The 25,443-nt window shown below is 39.4% G+C and overlaps 1 protein-coding gene across 11 annotated transcripts in view; it reads right to left on the bottom strand.

Annotated features, from left to right (window-relative positions):
• Positions 1 to 25,443, bottom strand: part of EHBP1 (EH domain binding protein 1) — a 570,368-nt gene that overhangs the window by 483,400 nt on the left and 61,525 nt on the right. For 6 of the 11 annotated variants that reach the window (XM_010863286.1, XM_010863288.1, XM_010863298.1 and 3 more), the window contains one exon: positions 578 to 716. The exons of 4 other annotated variants lie outside the window; for them this stretch is intronic. The gene's annotated coding sequence lies outside the window, so the exon portion shown is untranslated. The remainder of the gene's footprint in view (positions 1 to 577; positions 717 to 25,443) is intronic. One more of the 11 variants, XM_010863284.1, reaches the window with a different exon arrangement.

Genomic DNA, 25,443 nt, shown 5'->3' with positions numbered 1-25,443 from the left:
TCCTTCTCCAATGCATGAAAGTGAAAAGTGAAAGTGAAGTCGCTCAGTCGTGTCTGACTCTTAGCGACCCCAAGGACTGCAGCCCACCAGGCTCCTCGATCCATGGGATTTTCCAGGCAAGAGTCCTGGAGTGGGCTGCCACTGCCTTCTCCGAATCTCACCTATAGGTGGAATCTAAAAAAACCAAACCCGCAGAAACAAAGATCAGGTTTGCAATTGTCAGAGGTAGAGGGTAAGAAGTTGGTAGGGGGTTGTACTGCGGGGGATGATGGAATTAGGTGAAGGTGGTCAACAGGTACAAACTTCTAATTATAGGATAAATAAATTCTGGGAATGTAATATATAATACTGTATTATATATTTGAAAGTTGCTAAGAGTGGACTTTAAAAATTCTTATCACAAAGAAAAAATTATAACTATTTGGAGCTGATGGATATTAACTAATCTTATTGTGGTGATAATTTTGCAACATACACAAAAGTCAAATAATTATGTTGATACCTTAAACTTATACAATGATATATGTCAATTATATCTCAATAGAACTGGGAGGAAAAACCAACAGTGTTGACTTACCATTCTAATTTCTTCTGAAAACATAGGTCCAAGTTTCAAGGAGGTTTTCCTCAAGGGTATCTCAAGGAAAACTTGAGCCTGTCTTTAGTAGAGCCAGTTAGCTGGAACATGAAGAGAGAGGGCTTGAAATGGAAGAAAGCTAAGGAATTTAAAGTGAAGAAAAGAGAAATTAAAATTAATTATTGTTCTGGGTTCTTAACATAATTTATTTCATTGCATCTTCACAACCAAATTTTACAGATGAAGAAAAGTAAGGGCTTCAATTCAGTTCAGTTCAGTCGCTCAGTCGTGTCCGACTCTTTGCGACCCATGGACTGCAGCATGCCAGGCTTCCCTGTCCATCACCAACTCCCAGAGCTTGCTCAAACTCATGTCCATTGAGTCAATGATGCCATCCAACCATCCCATCCTCTGTCTGTAGTCCTCTTCTCCTCCTGCCTTTAATCTTTCCCAGCATCAGGATCTTTTCCAATGAGTCAGTTCTTCACATCAGATGGCCAAAGTATTGGAGCTTTAGCTTCAGCATCAGTCCTTCCAATGAATATTCAGGACTAATTTCCTTTACTATTGACTGGTTTGACTTCCTTGCAGTCCAAGGGACTCTCAAGAGTTTTCTCCAATACCACAGTTCAAAGGCATAAATTCTTTAGTGCTCAGATTTCTTTATGGTCCAACTCTCACATCCATACATGACAACTTAGAAAACCATAGCTTTGACTAGATGGACCTTTGTCAGCAAAGTAATGTCTCTGCTTTTTAATATGCTGTCTAGGTTGGTCATAGCTTTTCTTCCAAGGAGTCAGTGTCTTTTAATTTCATGGCTGCAGTCACCATCTGCAGAGATTTTGGAGTTCAAGAAAATAAAGTCTGTCACTGTTTCCATTGTTTCCCCATCTATTTGCCATGAAGTGATGGGACTGGATGCCATGATCTTGGTTTCTTGAATGTTGAGTTTTAAGCCAGCTTTTTCACTCACCTCTTTCACTTTCATCAAGAGGCTCTTTAATTCCTCCTCACTTTTTGCCATAAGGGTGGTGTCATCTGCATATCTGAGGTTATTGATATTTCTCCTGGCAATCTTGATTGCCAAGTTTTACAGATGAATAAAACTAAGGGCCTAGAGAAGTTAAATTTGTAAATTCTCATTGCTACTCAGACGCACAGTTGGGATGCTAAGCCAAGTCCATTTACTCCATAGTCCAAGGTCTTTCCTTATACTCCATCACCTACCTTCTGTTCTGGATTTCCAAATATTTAGAGAGCTACCTCCTGTACCATCTCATCAAGGTCGTTGGCAGTTCAGGGGTGCATCTGTCCACAGGAACATTTCCTTTCTTACACTGACCTGGCCCAGGAACAATGTGATTCACTAACCTCTCCTGCCCCATTTTCTCCCTATCCCATTGTCAATCCTATCCAAGCAGCCACATTAATCCCTGACATCTCACTGGAAGGCCAGAATTTGGTACTCTTAGCAAAGGGAGGATGGATGAACTTGAGTGCTGTATTAGAAAGGACCCTGGACCAAAATGCAGGCTGTACAGACTATCACAGAATAAATCCATTCATACCTCCCCATCTTTGATCTCTTTGGAAACAAATGTTTGCATAAAGTGAAGTGAAACAGGAAATAAAAGAGAATTCATATTTGTGGACTGTTTCTCACAATGTATCTCATACATACAAAAGTAAATCTTTTTCTTTATATTTGAATGAGAAGGGAGCAACAGGGGATGAGATGGTATCATCAACTCAATGGACATGAGTCTGAGCAAACTCTGGGAGACAGTGAAGGATAGGGAAGCCAGGTATGCTGAAGTCCATGGGGTCACAAAGAGTTGGACATTACTGAGTGACTGAACAACAACAAAAGCTACTTGACATAAACAGATTTAGTCTTGCAGTATAGAATAGGACAGAACATAGTTTAGTTCTTTCTGTCTTCTCTAGGATGCATTATATTTTTATAATCCAGGGCGGGCTATATGTAAACCTACTTCAGCTGCCCTCTCAGCACCTGATGTGTCACTGCTCAATTACCTCATTTCTTTCCACCCTAATTTCATTGACTAAAAAGAGAAGAAGGTAGGCTAGATAATCCCCAGGTTTCCTTCCAGCCATGTGGTTCACAGAGTTGTGAACTCTGCAAAGAATGACTTCCCTTGTGGGAAACATTACCTTCCATTCTGTGAAAAATCTCAAACTCAACATATTTACCCACAATCACAGCTCCCTTAAAGTTAAACCCAAAAGTATAGGCAGAAAGGGGAATAAGGGACAGAATGTAAGGAAAGCAGGGTGGGAGGTGAAAGTCTGAGCAAAAATGGCTGTGGGTTAACATGACTTTTCAAAGTTTTTCAAGGTATGTGTGTAGATTCCATTTACTCTGGTCATTTATCTCCAAATTATATTTATTATATTTTACACAATGCTAACATTATACTACATTAAAGTGTAGGCCTTATGGAATTCTTGATTTGGGCTTTTGTATTTTCAGAGAAATCACATTAGAGACAGTCTTAGCTACTTGCTCACACATATGTGGGGAGGGATTTTTCAATCATTAGCTATTTGGATTTTAAACTTCTTCAGATATTTACAGAAATTACACATTGATATGGAAATCCACTGAGAATTAAAGGAGCCCTGTCTCCTGGTTATTTTTGTACTGTTATACATGAGGTTTTTTCCTGGATTAGCACAGCAAACTTGTCGACGAGACAGAGATAATCCCAGACAGCTTGTGCATATTGTCACTGACAGAAGGCAGGCCTGCATTTGGGAGACACTTTTCAGACTGTGACCTGTGCAACATTTAATACTGAATCTCATTCATTCATCCTTGAACCATTCTCTTGATTTCTATGACACCAGATTCTCTTATTTTCCCTCTCTTTGTCCTCTTTTTCTAGCCACCTTTCTAAACCATCCTTCTTTTCACAGCCTACTCAGCCTCCCTAGAAGCTGTCATTCACTCTACTCTCAGGATGTTTGTTGATCATCATCTCAATCCTGATAAGTCCCACATCTATATCGCTAGCCCAGACTGTGTCTTGACCTACATACCTAAACATCCAACTGTCTACTCAACATCTACACTTAGATGGCCCACAGGGATCTCCAACTCATGTCCAAAATGAATCTATCACTTTCTATCTAAACTTGACCCTCTCCCCGAGTTTCCTGTCTCCACAAATACCTCTACTATCCACTCTGTTGCCTGAACCGGAGAATTGAAGAGCATCCTTGATATTCCTTCCTTCCAAACTCAACACCCATCCCATCAATCATCAGACTCAGCAGAATCTAACCCTGCATCAACTCTGGAATCTGGCCACAGCTCTCCTCTTGCACTTGTTCTCACTTAAGCCCTGGGGAGGGCTTTCCTAGTGACTCACTGGTAAAGAATCTACCTGCCAATGCAGGAGATGTGCGTTTGATCCCTGGGTTGGGAAGATCCCCTGGAGATAGAAATGGCAACCCACTCCAGTATTCTTGCCAGGATAATCCCATGAACAGAGAAGCCTGCTGGGCTATAGTCCATGGGGTTACAAAAGAGTTGGACACAACTTAGTGACTAAACAACAACAACCCAGGGAATCCCCATTTCTCATTTTGAACACTCTAACAGTGTCTCCTCTGGTTCCCTACTCTGTTCCTCTTCATTCTGTTCTCTACTTTACAGCCAGAGTGAGCTTGTAAAAGCAGAAATCTGATCATTTTGCCCCATTGCTTCCCATGGCTCTTAAGATAAAGTCCATACACCTTAAGATAGCTTGTAAGGGCTTCTCTATTTTGAACTCCACACTCCAGAGTTAACACTTTTTTTTCCCGTTCTTCCAGGGAGCCAGGATGTCCCTTACCCACAGGCTTTCACATATACAGGTCTCATCTCCTGAACTCCTACTTCCCTATTTCTGCTTCATTAACACTCAGAAGCCTTTCTTTACTCCCTCCTCCCAACACACATACCTAGTTATCAACAGTGAATGAAAATTATTTAACTGTCTATCTTTCCACTAGGCTACATGATCCATGAAGGCAGGTACCCTGTCTATTTTTAGTTATATTCCAGCACCCAGCACAGTGCCTAGCATATAGGAGAAGTTTAATAGATATTTGCAGAATAAATGAATAAAAAATAAACGTGTCACTGCTTTGTACTAACAGCAATATCAGTATCTTAAGCCTACTTATTTGCATGCAGTATAAGCCCACTACTGAATCAAAAAAAAAAAAGGATTCTAGTTCTGTTTTCTTTTTTTAAACATATCTTTAAGCAGTGGAACCCTTTTTTTCCAAATGAAATATGTGTCAGAGTCCAATTTATATTAAATTGATAAAAATAGAGCTGTGTATACTGAAGCTGGGCTGCAAGGGACCCATAAGGACACTTAGAACTTAGTTTAAAAATCACTAATCTAACCAATCCCACTGCAAGTAGGCAGTAGGATTCATATCACCTGAGACTTTGGTTTTTAAAATCTTCTGAGAAGCACCCACTAGTAGGAGAAGGTGCTTGTTTACCTAAAGAAATGAGAAATCGAATATGAGACCATCAAGAAACTATTTCAGCTTTCCCAATGATCCTTTTCTAACCCAGAATGAAAATGCAAAATGCTCTTTGATAGATTTAGAGGCTCCAAGGACATAAACTGAACACACTTTACCAAGAACCGTGACATCTGGGCAGTGGTTCAGAGTGAGTGAAAGTGTCAGAGGATTTACACTGATGTCTTTGTTTTGGTTGGAGCCTGAGGTCAATCACACTTATAAGGTTCTAATCCTCATGCAGGTATGCGTTTCCTTATGCTGCTGATACTCAGCATCTAAGTCTAGGATTCTTTTCATCAGGAAATTTTTCTCACAGTGTTCTCTGCCAATGGAAACCAACTTGCTCCATACAGAACAGCATTTAGAAAAGCACAAGAAGAATATTTTTCAATAGGAAATCACACAATGAAATGTCACTTGGGTGGATGAGCCGCAGTCGGAAATGGTTGAGAGGAAAGACCAGTCAAGGGACCACGTGATACACTGGGGATGGCTGCGGCCTCCCTACCATCCAAGGACTAGGAACACCTAGTGTACCAATGTGAGCTTTGGCCTCAAAACCAGCGAGAGAGAATTTCCTCTAAATTTCTTGGGCTGGGGGAAAATGGGAACACTTTCATGCCTATAAATGCTGTGTACTTTGTAGGCAAAAATTGAAGTATGAATAAAAATCTGAGTAACTTAATGACTATATGATCAAGAAGTGTGGAACAAACTCTATTAGACAAATCTACAATAAAATTTTATTTTCTTTCATGGACTATAACATTAAGAAGAAATCAAGAAAAATGCTGTATATAACAACAGATAAATTTAGGAGTAGGGGCCATCGGAAGGAGGCTACATATAACTTTGCTTATGTTTTAAAAGATTGTTGGTGCTTCCCTGGTGGTCCAGTGGCTGACTCCATGCTCCCAATGCAGGGGGGCCAGGGTTCAATCCCTGGTCAGGGAACTAGATCCCGTATGCCGCAACTAAGAGTTTGCATGCTACAACTAAAAGACTGAAGATCTCGTGAGCTGCAACTAAGACCTAGCACAGCCAAATAAATCAATATTTTAAAATAATAATAATAAATAAGACACTGTTGACAGTCACTAAATTTGACACAATTGTACTAGAAAAATATATTCTTTGCTGAGCTAAATGAGGCAAATACGTCATCTTCTTCACAGTACAGTCAAAACATAACTACTTAATTGATGTTTAATTCAGTTCCTAACTCAAGAGCTTACAATCTAGTTTTAGTCTCACAAATGGGGAAGTAAATAAAGAATTACAGAGAGTGTGGCGAATGTTGCAGTGGCCATAAGCAAAGGGAGAACACAGAAGAGGAACCCGTAACCCAGCACAGGTTCGTGGGTTGGGAGGAAGGGCGGGTGGGACTTTGACAGGAGGTGATAGCTGGGCTGAGTTTTGAACAGAAATAACTTAGAAAGGAAGGAAAGGGGGAAAGGGTAGTGGAAGTGAGATGGGGAGGAGTTCTAGATGAGAAAGTGACATGTACAAACAGAAGAAAGTGTTGCTTGTTTAGTGTCACATGGTTAGAACATAAAGGGTTTGTGAGGGGATGGCAAGAGATTTGGCTAGGAAAATAGACAGAACCAAAGCCATGAAGGGCATGAAAGTATCAAGCTAGGGAGCAACATCAGCTATTAAGGTTACACGGAGCCATTAAGGGAAATAAACAGAGAAATAACATGATCAGATAAGCAATTTGGAAATAATTTATTAGTAGCAGCATGCTGTCAAAGTGTAATTTTCAAAATGGTTAAAAAATGAGCCTCTTGTTAATATAGAATGGACACTGGTTGACAGTTTTATTTAACTCATTAAATAATGAGAGAACCAGTAATTTAGGTAAGCTGGTTCCAAGACACTTGAAGAAAAGGGATTTACATAGGCCATCAGGAGAGGAATCAAAATGAGATGAGTTTCTTATTCTTTTAAGTTAGACACAGATTTATTTAGTGTTACAGTAATAAAATCTTGGGATTAACTTTTCTAGGGACAAAACTGTTTGTATCTCTACCAGGCAAAAATCCACAAATCAACATGTAACTGCATAGAATGTGAACCCTTATCTTATAAATTCTAGTCATCATATCTTCATTAAAAAAAACTTCAATGGTGGTATGTTCCCTAATGAAATAATTGTTGGGTTGTTGGTGGTGGTGAGTCACTAAGTTGTATCCAACTCTTTTGTGACCCCACGGACTATAAGCGCACTAGACTCCTCTGTCCATGGGATTTCCTAGCCACGAATACTGGAGTGAGTTGCCATTTCCTTAAATATTACAACACATTGAAAGGATCTACTCGTACTGCCTTGGCCTTATTTTCAAGCATTGTTTACTTTTTCTTAATACTAGAAGGAAGAGAGGATAAGACAGAAGCTTGGAAAACAACAAAACAGTTAAAAGCTAGTGCAATAATTCTAAGAAAAGACAGAAGATGGCAAACATAAACTAAGGCAATAGCAGTGGGATGGAGAGCTAGAGCAAAGATTTGAGTGACTTTACAAGAATAGAGTGAATATGCCTTGGCTGTTAATGAAATGTGGATGCTAAGGAAAAGAAAAGATCTAGGGATAATTCTTAGGCATTTGGCTTGGGTGACTGATTCTTCCAGGTGGGACTAGAGAAGGGAAGTAGATGGGGGGCAGTTGTGTAAGGATGGGGGAGAAACGTTGAGTTCTGTCTGCTGCTGCTAAGTTGCTTCAGTCGTGTCTGACTCTGAATGACCCCATAGATGGCAGCCCACCAGGCTCCCTCATCCCTGGGATTCTCCAGGCAAGGACACTGGAGCGGGTTGCCATTTCCTTCTTCAATGGATGAAAGTGAAAAGTGAACGTGAAGTCGCTCAGTTGTGTCTGACTCTTAGAGACCCCATGGTCTGCAGCCTACCAGGCTCCTCTGCCCATGGGATTTTCCATGCAAGAGTACTGGAGTGGGGTGCCATTGCCTTCTCTGTCTAGAGTGTTAATATGAAGGGAGAATCCACCTATAAGGGGATCTTCAGCATGTGAACCTGGTCTCAGAAGACCAAATTGGAGATACAGAAGAGTTATTTGCAAACAGGTAGTAGAATGCACAAGCACATTTCACTTATGCAAATCCAACTATTGTTGTTTAGTCGTTCATGTCCAAATCTTTGTGATCCCATGGACTGTAGCCCACCAGGTTCCTCTGTCCACGGGATTTTCCCAGGCAAGAACACTGGCGTTGGTTGCCATTTCTTTCTCCAGGGGATCTTCTGAACCCAGGGATCAAACTTGCATCTCCTGCACTGGCAGTCAGATTCTTCACCACTGAGCCACCAGGAAAGCCCAAATCCAACTACACACTTTTGGTTAAAACAAGAAAGAACAAAAGGGATAGAGAAAATCCATAGTTATAATGATACAATAATTTCCCTCTCATTCCTCTCACCATTCCTCTCATACAACCTATATCCCCAAATGAACATGAGAAAAGATGTAATACTTTTAGCAAGTTTCCATTTCCCCAGTCTAAACATTCCCCTAGGCTGAGAGTTGGTCTTGTATTTAAAGATATTGTGCCTACTTTTTGTTTTATATTTATGGTCCTAAACCCAAGTCAAATACAGATAACCTGGTGCTCAGCTGAAATTCAATAATCTCTTCCAACACCGAAGGAAAAACTATGCTAGCTTATGACAGATGGTGCTCTAGTGTGTTCATAAACTATTAAAAGGATCTCTAAGGCTAAATTCGGAGAAGGCAATGGCACCCTACTCCAGTACTCTTGCCTGGAAAATCCCATGGATGGAGGAGCCTGGTGGGCTACAGTCTATTGGGTCGCTAAGAGTAGGACACAACTGAGTGACTTCACTTTCACTTTTCACTTTCATGCATTGGAGAAGGAAATGGCAACCCACTCCAGTGTTCTTGCCTTGAGAATTCCAGGGACGGGGGAGCCTGGTGGGCTGCCGTCTATGGGGTCACACAGAGTCGGACAAAAGCAACAGCAGCAAGGCTAAATTATATGCCCCACACTTGACTTCAGAACCTTCCCTCTTCATCTCCATCCCCCAAACTCCAAGTCTCAAAATGTGATCCTACTATAGATAAGGCTGAGTATTTCAACTATGTCACCCAAGCAATCTGAAAAAAGGAGAGGAGGACAGAGTCTAGGATGTAACGTCAGAGAACACTGACCTCTAAGGAAGGCCCAGACAGTGAATGATCTTAAAGGAATCTGAGAGCTAGCCAGCAAGATAAGAAGAAGGAAAATCAGAAGAGGATGGATGTTAAAGAAAGTTCAAGAAAAGGATGGTCTGTAACTTCAAATAACCGCTGGGTAAGATAAAGATAGAAAAATATTCATTAGATTTGGTCGTAAGAAACTGTTGGCCTAAGTAACACATATTATAGAGAGGTAGTGGGGGCTGAAGCTAGAGGAGAAGACAAGGAAGAAGAAACAGCAAGGGTAGCCTACAGCTTTTTTCCAGAAAGGGTAACTATAAAGGGAAGGAGACAATTTGAAGAGGGTCACTACATATAACTGCTCAGATTGTGTAACAGTCAACCCCGGGAGACCTGGTCACATTGATTTTGTAAACGTTCCTTGCTGGGCACCTCCAATTCAGGATAGGATGCAGCAGCCTATTTTGAGAGGGACTCTAGATTGAGGCCAGAACACACTGGAGTATTTAATCTTGGAAAGAATGAAGAACACTACTTCCAGTGAAACAGAGGAAAGAAGGAGAGAAGATAATTTGATGGTGTCACAAGTTGGGGATTTATCAGGAAGTTGAGGGGTGCATGTATGTGTGTGAAGTAGTAGAAAAATGCATTTGCTGTTGGATAAAGGGGTGGTAGAAAGGGAATTATTTTTAGCCAAATGAAGGGGAAGGCAGCTTGAAGTTTCGACTAACCATGGAAAACAATGAGATGGGGAGATTACTCAGCACCCAAAGAGATGGGTGAAAGGTGTCAAAAAGTACTAACTTCCAGTTAGAAAATAAATAGGTCATGGGGATATAATGTACAGAATGGTGACTACAGTTGTTAATACTATATAGCATATCTGACAGTTGCTAAGAGAGTAAAGTTTTCAACATAAGAAAAATAAAGTGTGTAACTGTGTATAGTGATGGAGGTTAACTAGACTTATTTAATGATCATTTTGTAATATAGACAAATATCAAATCATTATGCTATATACCTGAAACATAATGTATGTCAATAATATCTCAATTTGAAAAAAATTAGCAAGAATATATGTGGAATTCTATCATTTTTACATCTATTGAGGTGATATGATTTTTTTGCTTTTAACATATTAATTTATTTCATTAACTGATTATCTAATGGTAATCCAACTGTGCATTCCTAGAGTAAATTCATCCTGGTCATGATTTATTAACTTTCCATACACTTTATGATATGATTTTCTATTATTTTGTCTGGATTTTTTGCATCACTGTTCATAAGTGAGACTGATCTCATTATCAGTTATTCTAACTTCATAAAGCAAGCTAAGGAGTGTTTTCTCTTTTTTGTCTTTGGAATAGGTTGTGAAAGATTGGAATTACTTGTCTCCTGAGTATTTGTTAGACCTCAGCTGTGAAACTTGACCTTGAGGAACTATTGTAGAGGAAGAGGAGGAGGAGACTCCTGATTTTATCCTGGATTAAAAAAAAAAAAGGACATTAATGGGAAAACTTGTGATATTCAATTATAGTCTGAAGATTAGTTAATACTACTGTACCAAAGTTGACCAAGCAACTGGACACACACACACATACACATCAAAGTTGACTCAGCTTTGATTAGTTGTCTTGAGGTTATATAAAATGTTAACAACAAGAGAAGCTGAGTTAAAGCATATCAGAACTTTTGGTACTGTTTTTGGAACATTTAGTAAGGCTACAGTTATTTCAAAATAAAAAAAGTTTTTAAGTGGAGAGGGAAGAGTTTGATGAAAAGTAAAGGAAGACAATCATTGAAGCTGAGTGGTGGATATAGAGGAGCTTGTTTTATGATTCTCTCTACTTTGTTTTGTATGATTGAAAATTATTACCAAAAAATTGTTTAAGGAAAACAACAGCAAAAAATTTATCTGGTATTGATTTTTATTTTATGGGACAATTCTTTTTCCTTTTTTAAAAAACCTTTTTTATTTTGTATTGGGATATAGCTGATTAACAAACAATGTTGTGATCATTTCAGTTCAGTCACTCAGTCATATCTGACTCTTTGCAGTCCCATGGACTGTAGCACACCAGGCTTTCCTGTCCATCACCAACTCCCAGAGCTTTCTCAAACTCATGTCTATCGAAACGGTGATGCCATCCAACCATCTCATCTTCTGTCGTCCCCTTCTCCTCCTACCTTCAATCTTTCCCAGCATCAGGGTCTTTTCTTATGAGTCAGCGCTTCCCATCAGGTTGTGAAAGTTTCAGATGAACAGCCAAGGGACTCAGCCATACATATACATGTATCCATTCTTCCCCAAACTCCCCTTCCCATCCAGGCTGCCACAAAACAATGAACAGAGTTCCATGTGCTATACAGTAGGTCCTAGTTGATTATCCATTTTAAATATAGTAGTATGTACATGTCCATCTCAAATTCCTTAACTACCCCTTCCCTCCATTCTCCATATGGGACAATTTTAAACAACTGATTTATTTTCTTTAAATTTTTTTGACTATCATTTTCTATTTGTTCTCGAAGAAGTTTTAGTAGGTTATATTTTTCTAAGAATTTATCCATTTCTCTAAATTTTCTGGTTCATAGCTTTAAAATTAGTAATCCTCCTTATTAATTATTTGTCTGCATTGACTGTAATTATCTCTTTTGTTCTAATATTTATCTGTAAGAGGCATTTCAAAGAAAGAATCTGGGGACTTGTTAACCTTCTTTTATATTTTTTTCTATTTCATTGATTTCTGCTGTTATTTTTATTTTCACATTTTTATTTATTATTTCATTATTGTTTTTCTAACTTCTTAGCTCATTGTTAGCCTTTCATGTTTACTGCTGCTGCTGCTAAGCGCTTCAGTCATGTCCAAATCTGTGCGACCCCATAGAAGGCAGCCCACCAGGCTTCCCCATCCCTGGGATTCTCCATGCAAGAACACTGGAGTGGGTTGCAATTTCCTTCTCCAATGCATGAAAGTGAAAAGTGAAAGTGAAGTCGCTCAGTCGTGTCCGACTCTGTGTGACCCCATAGACAGAAGCCCACTAGGCTCCTCCATCCATGGGATTTTCCAGGCAAGAGTACTGCAGTGGGGTGCCATTGCCTTCTCATGTTTACTAATAAAAGCATTTAAGGATATAATTTTTCACTAGCTCTTACTTTATCTACATTGAGTACATCTTGATTATAGTATTTTTTGCCATACAGTCTAACTAAGTATTTTCTAATTTCTATCATAATTTCCTTTTTGGCCCACAGGTTATTTAGAATAGGACATCTTAATTTTCCACATATGGGTTTTTTCTAGTTATCCTTTTGTTATTGATTTCTAAAGTAATTGTATTATGGTCATAAACTGTGGTCTGTATGATTTCAGTCTTTTGAAATTCAAAAATGCTCCATGTTGGTTGCAAAGAATGTGAATCCTGTAGTTGTTACACATGATATTATCAATGTTTACTCAATTAGGGATGGTTTATTAATTGTGTTTTTCTAATCTTCTCTTTACTGATTTTGTCAGCTTCATTCTAAATACTTACAAGTTTAGCGAACTCTGACATCTTCCTGGAGAATTGAACCTTTTATCCTTTTGAAATGTTTGTCCTTAAAATTTTCTGTCTTAAGAACTGTTTCGTCTGATACTAATATAGCAACACCAACTTTCTTGTGGTTATTGTCTGCATGGTATAGTTTTTTTTTTTTTTTTTCACACTCATTCTCAATTTTTCTAAATCCTTATGTTTTAAACATGACTTAAATGGAATATAGCCGAACTCTTTAAAATAGAATATATACATGTATATGTATACACACACACTGTAAGCCTCCCAGCGGCTCAGCAGTAAAGAATCTGCCTGCAATGCAAGAGCTGCAAGAGACTCGGGTTCAAACCCTGTGTCAGAAAGATCCCCTGGAGAAGGCAATGGCACCCCACTCCAGTACTCTTGCCTGGAGAATCCCATGGACGGAGGAGTCTGGTGGGCTATAGTCCACATGGTCACAAAGTCCACAGGGACACAGCTGAAGCGACTCAGCACACATGCACGCATACACACGTACACACACCCCACCTGTAAATTCTCGCCTAAAATGTTGGGTACTCAGTTTATTTTTGCTTAACACCTGAAATACTTAAATTTATTTCTACCATCTTATTTTCTGCTTTCTAATGTGTCTTGAATCTTCAATATTTCTTTTTTTCTGTTTTCATGTTTTTATATTGAATTTTTTCTCTTTCCCATTTTTTTCCTTTATAATTAAAAAGTTATATACCCTTTTTGTGGTTATTCTAGAAATTTTAACTTGGAAATTTAATTTCTTTACCATTCTCCCAAACAATAAAAAGCACAGAATACTTGAAGTCTGATCATTCTTCTCCCAGTTTACCTGCTATTCATGGCTGTGTATTTTATTTCTAGCTACTTTAAGAAAATCTTTTAAGAGATTATTGTTGTTGTTGTTGTTCTTAGCCCATATTTATTTACACTTAAACACATATTTAGCACTTTCCTTACTCCTCATTCCTTCATTCATTTCTGACCTTCCACTGGTGTTCACTTTCTTCAGGAAGAATGTGAAAACAGCCTTTAGAATTTCCTTCTGAGGGTTTAAATAGTTGCAACCTCTCAGTTTTTGTTTGCTTATTTTAAGATATTTCTTACATTTTTCTTTAAAGATAATATATAAATTTAGTTTGACAATAATTTTCTTTTGGTACATTGGCTTCTGTGGTTGTCAGGTTTAATTGTTATCCTGTTGAAAGTAATCTGTCTTTACTTTCTTTGGCTGCTTTTACATTTTTTCTTTGTTTATAGTACTCTGCATTTCTCCTGGAATGTGTTTAAGTGTAAATTTCCTCTTATTTATCCTTCTTGCGATTGTTGAGGTTTTTGAATCGTGATTTGTCATTTCTTGGAAATTCTCAGTCCTTATTTCAATTATTGCTTTCATTACCGGTTCCTTCACTGTCTGCCTGGAATTCTGATTAGGTAATTGCCATACTGTTTAACAATATCTCCATGACATATGACTACTGTTTTATGTTTCCATCTCCTTGGGCTACATTATGAATTTTTGGATCTTTCTTAATACATTCTCCAGCTTTCTGCCATTAAATCCATACATTGTGTTTTTAACTTCAAATATTATATTTTAAATTTCTAGTAGTTTTTTTGAGTCTTCTTCAAGTCTGCTGGCTCATGTTTGATGTGTTTTTTTTAACCCCTTCCCTTATTTCTTTAAATACATATAACATACTGATTTTATATGCTGTGCCTGGTAATTTCATAGCTAATGCTTTCCAGTCTGATTCTACTGTTATTTCTGCTGGCCCTTGTTCATGGTGTATTCTTTCCTTTTGTATTTTGTGATTTAAACCATTAGCTTATATTTCTTTAGCACTTACTGATGGGAATTCTTTAAGGCCTGTTTTGAAGATGGGTACCCCCAGAACAGATTTGTATTTGTTTCTGAGAGATGTCTTGGAACTACATGTTGAGGTTTACTTTTAACTTAATTCCTGGCTTGAGGTTGTTTTCTTTTTTCCTTTTTGACTCCCAGGTATAGCATGAATTTAAGCTGCAAGCCTGTGTAAGTGTTGACTATGCTTCACATCTTCAGGGATTTCTTTTTCCTCTCCGTCCATTTAGAGTCAATCTTCAAGACAGGCAATTTTCCTTGCCACTTTTGGGGGGCGGAGGAAAGGCAGTAGATTCATTTGTAGTTCATCCTGACACAAAAGGGGTAGTCTTTTGAGGCCCCAGCTTTAAGCAGTGGTGGCTGAGTCTAGACATAGATTTCTCACTTTGTGTACACCTTAACCAATATATTCACTCATTTGGCAAATGCCCTCAAGCAAAAGACTCTCTAGGTCTTGCTTATTTCCTAGATTCCTACTTACATTCCATTCTTGGCCTCCAAGTGTGTGTGTGTGTGTGTGTGTGTGTGTGTTTACTTTGCTGCAAGCATAGAATGCATTTCAAAAGATTAAAAAATACTTTGTCAACCATTTTTAGTTGCTTCAATGAGAAGATTATTCTGAATATCTAGTCCATCATATTGCCAGAAATGGAAGTCCATCTGCCTCTGCCTGAATGGTGAGAGTTGATCTGAAGGGTTCCTTCCTAGGTCCGCCTCTCCCCTTATTCTACATATTCTCTTCTCCCCTAGATAATTGTATTCATTCTTACTACTTAGTGCTACTTACCAATCATTCCCTGAATTATACCTCTTTATTACTTTCCTATGACTGCTGAAACAACTTTACCACTGCTGCTGCTGCTGCTAAGTCGCTTCAGTCGACCCCATAGACGGCAGCCCACCAGGCTCCCCCGTCCCTGGGATTCTCCAGGCAAGAACACTGGAGTGGATTGCCATTTCCTTCTCCAATGCATGAAAGTGAAAAGTGAAAGTGAAGTCGCTCAGTTGTGTCTGACTTTTAGCAACCCCATGGACTGCAGCCTACCAGGCTCCTCCGTCCATGGGATTTTCCAGGCAAGGGTATTTGGTGTAAAACAACACATGTTTATTTTCTTACAGTTCTGGAACCCAGAAATTTGAAATAAGGTTCACTGGGATAAAATCAAGATGTCATTGGGACTTCCCTGGTGGTCCTCCATGCTTCCACTGCAGGGGACATGGGTTTAATCCCTTGTTGGGGGACTAAGATCCCACGTGCCACACAGTATGGTACGTCACCAAGGCTAATTTCCCTTGGAGGCTGTAGGGAAGAAATCTTTCCTTGCTTCTTCCAGCTTCCAGGGGCTTCCTGCATTCCTTGGATTATGACCCTTCCTCCAGCGTCTTGCTTCCATCATTACATCTCCTGTTCCTTCTGTAGTCAAGTCTTCCTCAGTTTCCTTCATATAAGAACACTTGTGATTACATATAAGGTTCACCTGGATACTCCAAAATACTCTCCCTATCTGAATATTCCTAATTTTATCACATCTGCAAAGCCACTTTTGCCATATAGAGTAACATTCACAGATTCCAAGGAGTAGCATCTAGATATCATTGGGGACCATTATTCAGCCTCCCCAACTTCTAATCATGATCTCCAGACTGAAATTTTCAGTTTCCTTTTGAATATCTATTAGATGTCCCCTAGGCACTTTAAATTCATTTTATCTAAAACTGAATTTAATTCACCAGCTCAGCTAGTGATATCACCATCTTCCCAAGCATTCAATTTCATAGTCAGTGTACACTGCTTTTCTTCACTCTTTACATCCAATTGGTCACTGAACTGTGTCTCCCTCTCAAAGGTCTCTCAAATCCAGTTCTTTTCCTTATCTCAACTGTTATTTTTTTTCAGACCTTGTTGTCCACAGTCATTGTGACCTAACTGAACTCCTTACTTCTATTTTTCTCCCACCTAAAATTACCCTGTTGCCTTGAATTAATTTTCTAAAACCCAAATGACTATGTTGCTCTCCTACTAAAATCTCCTTAATGGTTCTGCCTTTGTCTACTCATTCAAATCCAAATCATTCAAGGCCCTTTGTGATCTGGACACAATGTGTAAGGCCAGCCTCACCGCTGCCGTGCCCTACCAAGAACCACTGTGCTCTAGCCACCCAAACTGCACCCTGTTTCCTGAACAAGCCAGTCTGCTTCTGCCTCAGGGCCTTTACATAGTCTGTTCCTGCTGCCTCATGAAAGAAATTAAATCTAAAACAGAAATGGAGAATCTCACACACGGGCCCTCAGGAAAATGATACCTAAGGATTGAGGGACTGGTTTCCTGTAAATGCATGATTTACAGAAAACTGAAAGTTATCCCTCAACCAATGAACATCTGCCAAGAACCTGTCCCCATCCTCAAGCTAAAGAACTTGCTACTTGGACTTTAGCTAAATTTCTTGTTCTTTTGAATTCTTTGACCATAAATATGGCCCTAAACTCTCAATGGACACACCTATAGCTTGCCACAGTTTGTTTGTCACAAATTTCAACCCTCTACCATGTCCAAATAGTGGTGGAATTTTTGATGACTTGAGATTGCCATGTTTTCCTCTTTTATTGAGGTTGATAGCCTGGAAAATCTTTCCCTATCACCAACCTAAAAAAGTCTTTACAATCCTTTAAGAACCAGTTGAATTCTTAATTTTCCCAAGTATTGTAGGAGTCTACTACACAGTTAGGATTAAGGATCTATTAACACGTTAGGTGTTGATTCAATTATTTAACAGTATTTACTGAGAATCAAATATATCAAGGATACCATGGAAAGCAATGGGTCTCTAAAATGGTGAAAAAGGTGTAAATAGATCTTTCCTTTACAGAGTCTTCCAGGCTCTTCTGTCTGTGGAACTTTCCAGGCAAGAATACTGGAGTGGGTAGTCATTCCCTTCTCCAGGGCATCTTCCTGACCCAGGGATTGAACCTGGGTCTCCCACACTGCAGACAGATTCTTTACCATCTGAGCCACCAGGGAGGCCCCCCTACAGGGGGACACAGACAAGTAAACAGGCGGTTATGATACCATATAAGCACTCTGGTAGTAAAAGCATAAGATGACATAGGAATAGACTGGAGGGGAAACAAGTTCAGATGTGGAGGATTATCAAGAGATGACAACTAATGTGAAACCAAGTCATGAGTAAGAGTTGATGAGGGAAAGGGCAATTAGAGAAAGTGGTCTATGATGAAGATAGCATTCTATGGTCTGGACGTTTGCACCTACCCCCTTTCCTCCAATTCATGTCTTGAAATCTTAACCCAGCAAAGGTGATAATATTAGTAGGTGGGGCCTTTAGGAGGGGATTTAGGTCTTGAGGATGGAGCCCTCATGAACAGGATTAGTGATCTTATGAGAGACCCCACAGAGCTCCCTACCTTCTTCTACCTTGTGAGGATACAAGGAGAAGTCTGGGACCCTAACCTGACCATGCTGGTACAATTACCTTGGACCTTCAGTCTCCAAAACTGTGAGCAATATATTTCTGCTGTTTATAAACCAGCAGTCTGTGGGGTTTTGTTATAGCAGCCCACATGAAGTAAGACACAGCATGTTTGAAAGCCTAGACATAGAGGAAAACATAGTGCACTCGCCAAACTGAGAAAAGGTCAGCAAGGCTGGATCATAGACAAAGGGGAATGTCAAAAGATGAAGGGGGGTATGAGCTGGAGTCAGATCATGCAGGGCCCTGAGGCAATATTTAGAACTTGGGTCTTTATTCTAAGAGTGAAGAACCACTAAAGAGTTTTAACCATGCGAGTGACATAATCCAATGAATGTTTTAAGGGATTATTCTGGTTGCAGTGAAAGTAACAGATGTAAATAGGCCAAGAATGTCAATTAGGAGGTTGTTGCAGAAAGCCAAATGAGAGTTCATAAATAGCCAAGCTGCAGCAGTGTCAATGAACACAGTCAGATGGATTTGAAAAAAGACATTATGAAAAAGAAAGTCAAAGATGCTGCTCAGGTGACTGGTTTGAGCTGCTGAGAAGATGATGGAGCCAGTCCCTAAGAAAAGGAGACACAAAGAGGGCCACCACTGGGCAGGTAAATTCAGTTTTAGAATGTTGTGAAGCAAGACTTTTGTGATGTGCTTTCTACCCCCTTGGGGCTTCCCTCACAGCTTAGTTGGTAAAAATTCCACCTGCAATGCAGGAGATCCTGGTTTGATTCCTGAGTCAGGAAGATCCTCTGGAGAAGAGATAGGCTACACACTCCAGTATTCTTGGACTTCCCTTGTGGTTCAGCTGGTAAAGAAGCCACCTGCAATGCAGGAGACCTGGATTCAATTCCTGGGTTAGGAAGATCCCTTGGAGAAGGGAAAGGCTACCCCCTCCAGTATTCTGGCCTGGAGAATTCCATGGACTGAATAGTCCATGGGGTCTCAAAGAGTTGGACATGATGGGGTCTCAAAGAGTTGGACATGATGAGCAACTTTCCTTTCTATCCCATTGACTCACTTGATTTCCATGCAGCTGCGGGGCATGGCTCCCTGCACCCTGATAGCTTTCTATCTATGCTTTTCTGCCACAGAGCTTGCTCCAGAGCTGGGGAAGTTCATTCAATCTGGCAAAGGTATGGCCTGGAAGTGCCTCAAGTTACCATTTCCTCCAGCAGTCTTCAACCAATGTGTGCTAGGAGCTGGTAGACAATGCCCCAGCCTCCCTCCTTCAGGGAGACAAGTCCGAGTCTCAGTGACAGTGATGGCCAGCCTGTGACCACAATGATTACAGCTCAACAATGTATCCTTTAAGGACTTTTCCTCCTTCTCTTACTATTCTTGCTCCCTCATTCCTGCTTCTCAAATAATCTTCATGCATCTAAGCCCTAGTTTGTTCTATGCTCTATCTGAAGGAGGGAAGTCCAAAACAAGATAAATTTCTGGAAGACTACAAAGTGAAGACCCATGTTAGACTTTCAGAAGAAGAAATTGGGAGTAAAAGCTTAAGTTTGTGTTTTCCTTGCAAGAGAGGCCGAAAACATAGTAGTAGATGAAATCGTCCAGTGAGAAGAGAAAGGGACTTATGAAGAAAACCTAAGAAATAGTAACATTTTAGGCACTGGCAGAAGAGACAGGAGACTGATGAAGAAATGACCAGGGAGAGAGGAGAAGGACCCAGAGTTAGCAGACATGGAAACTCATGGAAAAAGAAAATTCAAGGAGTGAACGGGAGTATTAAATGCTGCTGAGAAGACAACAAAAGTACAGATAAGTAGCCATCAGATTTAGCAAATAGAGTTCATTAGAGTCTCAGTGAGAAAGCAACTCTAAAAGCATGGTGAGGCTGAAGCTAGGTTATCAAAAGTTGAGTGTTTGTGGGAGACATGAGAATATGAAGAGAGTGAGTGAAGAGAACTACTAGGAAGTGTGATTTTAAAGAAGAGGAGAAAAAGACAATATAGCTGGTTGAATGAGGTAGGGTGTGTGTATATGTATGCATGTGTATGTGTATATGTGTGTGTGTGTATGTGTTAAGATGGGAGATACTTGAGCCTGTTCAAACTGCTTAGCTTATAAGAAAACTGGCAGAGAAAAAAGGTTGAAGGTAGGGGGAAGTGAGGAACAATGAAGATAATGAGTTTCTGAAAAAGAAAAAAAAAGATGAATTCAGGTAGATAGCTTGATTAAGCCTGAGGGAGGGACTTGTCTTCCATTGAAATAATAATTAACCTAGTTCTCTGCCTATTTCAATGATATAGGTGTATATTTCCAAAGCATGGTGGCACTAATTGTCTTTATCCAATAAATTTTCATTGAATTTAACCATTGATAGTACTTAATAATAAATACATATAGGTCCATCAACTAATTTATTTGATGTTACCATAATATTAAGATTGTAGTCCCTCAGATGTTACATGAATTTTTGTTTGACAACCTGTGAAAAACATATGTTCTTTAGGTAAGGAAGAGAAAGGGAAGCATTATTAAACTTTAATCTAGTGACCTCATCAGTGTTTTATGTGACCTCATTGGCCTTTTTTAGGGGAAGTCAGCAAGTCATTTGCTGCTTTGTGGTCTGTTCCTCATTTATAAACTAGGACTCCTATAATAGGCATTTATGATCTGATTTATTCCTGGATATTTGCCACAAACTGAACTTCCAGAAGTTAAACCTTTAATATCTTTGAAGTTATAAATTAAAATGGTGTCCCTGAAGACCCAATTTATGCTCTAAAATACCAAAATGAATTGTGGAAAGACAACTACATGATTTTACAAAGATTTTCTAGGTTTGTAAAGAAAAAGTCAAAGTTTAGATCCTTTGGGAAAATTCTTTTTAATCAACTGGCTGAGTCTTCTTAAAATACCAGTCCAAAGAAATGTTATTTTTCTGATAAGTCTCTCTGAAGCAAGTAAATGCTTCAGTGCTTAAAGATATTCAAACTGTGATCAAAATTAGGGCCATCTGTCTAAAAACTATCATAGTAGATTCAGTGGGGAAGAAATTCTTTGGATGTTCAAGTTTTCCTCATTGCTGTGTTCTCTTCATTTTCTCCTCCTCCTGCAATCCTCATTCTATCTCTGTGTCTGATCTTATCATCATTAAACACCCAGAACATAGAGTAGCCTTTATCTTTAGCAGACTTTGTGGGCACATTATTGGTATCAGATGCTATTCTATTGGTTCTTGTGGCTTCTTCTTTAAATAGTAAATGTTTTGCCGACCATTTTCTGAAAGTGATCCAATCAACTTTTACTTGCAGTAAAAACTCCCTTTGACATCTTGGGGTAGCTCTTTTTCAACATAAATGGATGATGCTTTTGCAATAGCATTGCCTAATTCAGATGCATATGGATTTGCTTCAAGTACACCTGCACCCATCAAATCAAAAGTTGTTCTATATACTTCTGGCACCAGTTCACATAAAAAGTAGCTTCAATTTTCCTATCACTTATGATGAGAGTCCTGGGAAGTTGCATGGTGAGATTTGACCAACACTGGGAGAGTCATATTTATGATAATAAAGGTCGTAACAGCAGGGGTCTAAAGTGAAGCTATTGTGAGTCAAGATCCATCTGTACTCTTCTATCTGTGTTTATTGTGAGGATTAAGCATAAAATGCTTTAAAAACTGTAAAACCTTATACAAGTGGGAGGAATTATTGTAATCCAAACCTGTATAATACACACAAAACCACACAAACCAAATATCACTAATGCGTTGCTCATACAGGTCTGTGTAGTTAGAATCTGAAGAATTTCCTTTCCCTAAAAAGCACTGGGCTTCTTTTTATTGAGTTTAAGAAGGATTTGAGTCACCATAGAAAAGTAATACAGTGAACAATTCACTCGTGACTAGGAAAGGAGCCATTCTTCCTGCAGCCTCCTCCTGGTCCTCTCCATCCCTATACATCACCCCCAGGCTCTCTCCCTGGCCTTTTGTGGGGTTCACTGTCTGCCATTCAGGAATGATGTCTCTTGCCTTGGAGTTTTCGGCTTGAAAAATTCTGACAGACATCCATGAAAGCACAAAACAGCACTGTACCATTCAGATCTGAACCAGCCTTCCACCTCAGGGACAGACTGTTAAGTAAAAAAGTTTGTCCCTCCCCAAAGCTTTTAAAGGATCTGTGTTTCTTTTATCTAAGGACAAATGGAAGAAAAGAAAAACCCAACTAACTTGTTATAAACAAAGCCATTTGAGATTCTAGTCACATTCTGGAAAAAGTCAAAAGATTGTTTTTCCACAGGACTCCCCTCCCCCGACTCCAGCCCGGCCATCAGTGCCTTATGTGACTTTCGGGAAGGCTTCAGGCAGTAGAATGCATGAGAAATTCAATCTGGGTTTTGCTGTCCCACATAACCCCTGCAGCGCTGGAGTTCCCTATTGGCTCTGAGAAACAAAGCCTCAAAGCAATTGACCAGCCATGTCTCTCTTAAATTTCTAAATATTAACACAACATGAGATGTTGGGTACCTTCATATGTATTAATTCAATAATATTGATCAAGTCCCAAACACACCTTCACACATTTTCCTTTTCTCTTAGCTGCCCACGATTTACTTCTAGTGTTTCTTACATCACCAGAACAACAGCTATAATAACAACCACAGGAACTTTCACTAGAATAAACATGATCAGTAGTCCTTATGATTCTCCATGAAAGCTAAAAAAGAAAAAATTGAAAAGAGTTACATGAAATATGTTTCCCTGGAGTCTGAAAGTGAAATTTACTCAGTCATGTCCAACTTTTTGTGACCCCCATGGACTATACAGTCCATGGAATTTTCCAGGCCAGAATACTGGAGTGGGTAGCCATTCCCTTCTCCAGGGGATCTTCCCAACCCAGGGATTGAACCCAGGTCTCCCGCATTGCAAGCAGATTCTTTACCAGATGAACCACCAGGGAAGCTCTGATGTCTACCATGATTCACTTCCATGCTTATTTCCAATGTTAGTCACTTGAAAGATAGTTTGTAGAACTTCTAAGTCTCCATCAAAAATTTGTTGTTGTTTAGTTGCTAAGTCATGTCTGACTCTGTGACCCCATGGACTGTGGTCCACCAGACTCTCTGCAAGTGAGATGTCCCAGGCAAGAATATTGGAGTGGGTTGCCATTTCCTTCTCCAGGGGATCTTCCCAAACCAGGGGTGGAAACCGCATCTCCTGCATTGGCAGCAGATTCTTTACCATTAAACTACCTGGGAAGTCCCCATCAAAGATTAAGCTGGGAGAAATGGACCTTTGGACCTGACCTTGGTATGTTTCACAGTTTACAGAATACCTCTGCGTTCATGATTTCCTCTCATCTGCACAACAGCTGGGTAGGTATTACTGTAGAAGAAGAAACTGAATCTCAGAGAATTCAATTGACACAGGTAGGATGCTCAAATCCAGACCATCTGACTCTCCCTGCTGCTGCTGCTGCTGCTGCTAAGTCGCTTCAGTCGTGTCCGACTCTGTGCGACCCCATGGACTGCAGCCTACCAGGCTCCTCTGTCCATGGGATTTTCCACTGACTCTCCCTACTACCCCACATTTCCTTTAGGTAGATGAATACAAAGATGGTGGGACATAACAAATGACAATATGAGAAATCTCCAACTATATAGAATACAGAAAAGATTTCAAGTGAGAGGATTAGAAAAAAACACATAAAAAGACAATCCTGATTTGTTTTTTTGCACGCATACACAGAGATATCACTGTTTATAATGTTAAATGATAATCTACCTTTCTTCTAACAGGTCTGATTGTGTTAACAAACTGGAAAAAATAAATTAAAATCATTTTATTAATAACTAACGTGTTTCTATTGATTTATTTGTGGTATAGACACTGGGGCAGCTCATAGGCTATCTTCCCCACATAATAATTATTATTTGCTGATCGCAAAGCTCTGTGGATGTGACTAAAGTGTCAGTGACATAGAGAAAAGCCTGTTTAAATGATCTGCAAAGCAGGGACACAGCTGTAACTTTGCCCTGGCAGAGCCTGTCAAGTAAATAGCATGAGCTTTTCAAACACAGCCATATTATTTTCTTCCTGGCATTTGTAATTTGTTGAAACTCTCAGTGTGCAGGCCTTTCTCCCTAATAACAATGGCAAATGGCCAATCTCTGTACTTATCTCTTGCACACACGTTACTTCTAGTTATGTTTGATCTAGCTTCTATATTTTAAGAAATTATATATAGATATTGGAGAATGTACCTAGCTGCAAATTTTAAATAGCATTCTGTGACCAATATGATATAACCTCTAACTCAGTGATGTAACACTCAAAAATGCCGAATAAAACAATTTTGTTTTAGATGCTATCAAAGTAGCCCAAGATCAATTGCTGGATCTGCTTAGAAGAAAAAAAAAAAAAAACCCACAAAACACCACGATGCTTCAAAACTGCTGATATTTGGTTTTGTAAGACATACTATATACATTTGATATTTATAGGCTTAGTCTTATTGCCAGAGCCCAAGAGCATCTGTCTGGGATCCCAGCCATTGTCTACCAACTTATCTGTACCTTGGTAGATATATGAATATCCAACAGCCTTCTAATTTAGAAGTGATGGGTAGATTTTCAGCAACTTTGATTTTATTCCTAACTTAAAGATTAGGTACTAAAACAGGAGCCACCTCACGTCACTGCCAACAAAATTAATCTTTAATATAAATCCCTTCAGGCATGACTTTTCTCTCTGCACAATTATACAATCTCAGGATTTGATGAAATCTTGAAAGTTATGGAAGCCAACCACTCTTTCCAGACAATGTGGTACACTGGTTCAGAATTGAGACTCTGGAAACAGACTGCCTGGGTCTGTTCTCGGGCTTTCCTACTTACCATCTATGTGATGCCAGGCAGTCCTTTAGATTCTCTACACTTGTTTCATTTGTTAAATGGGAATACAATAAAATGTCCTCATTGCGTTGCCATGATTAAATGAGATAGGGCCTGGCTCAGTACATGGACACAGTGGGTGCTCAAGCAATGTGAGCTTTTTCATCCCTATGCCTTAGGGAATCCTACAGCATTCCCAACACATGGTCACTCAGCCTTTGGTTGAAAACCTCTAATAACAAATTTCCTTCTACCTCGTAAGGCATCCCTCTAACAATTTTGAATTACAAACTCTTAAAAGTTCTGCCAGAGCTTCAGTCTCTCTTCCTCTTGCCTCTTAGTGACCCTGATTATACTTCCTTGGGCCTGTCAGACAAAATAATCACTGTTATAC

The sequence above is a fragment of the Bison bison genome, unplaced genomic scaffold (genome assembly GCF_000754665.1).
Source record: "Bison bison bison isolate TAMUID 2011002044 unplaced genomic scaffold, Bison_UMD1.0 scf7180017864489, whole genome shotgun sequence".
NCBI lineage: Eukaryota > Metazoa > Chordata > Mammalia > Artiodactyla > Bovidae > Bison > Bison bison.
This window is presented reverse-complemented; position numbering and strand designations above follow the sequence as displayed.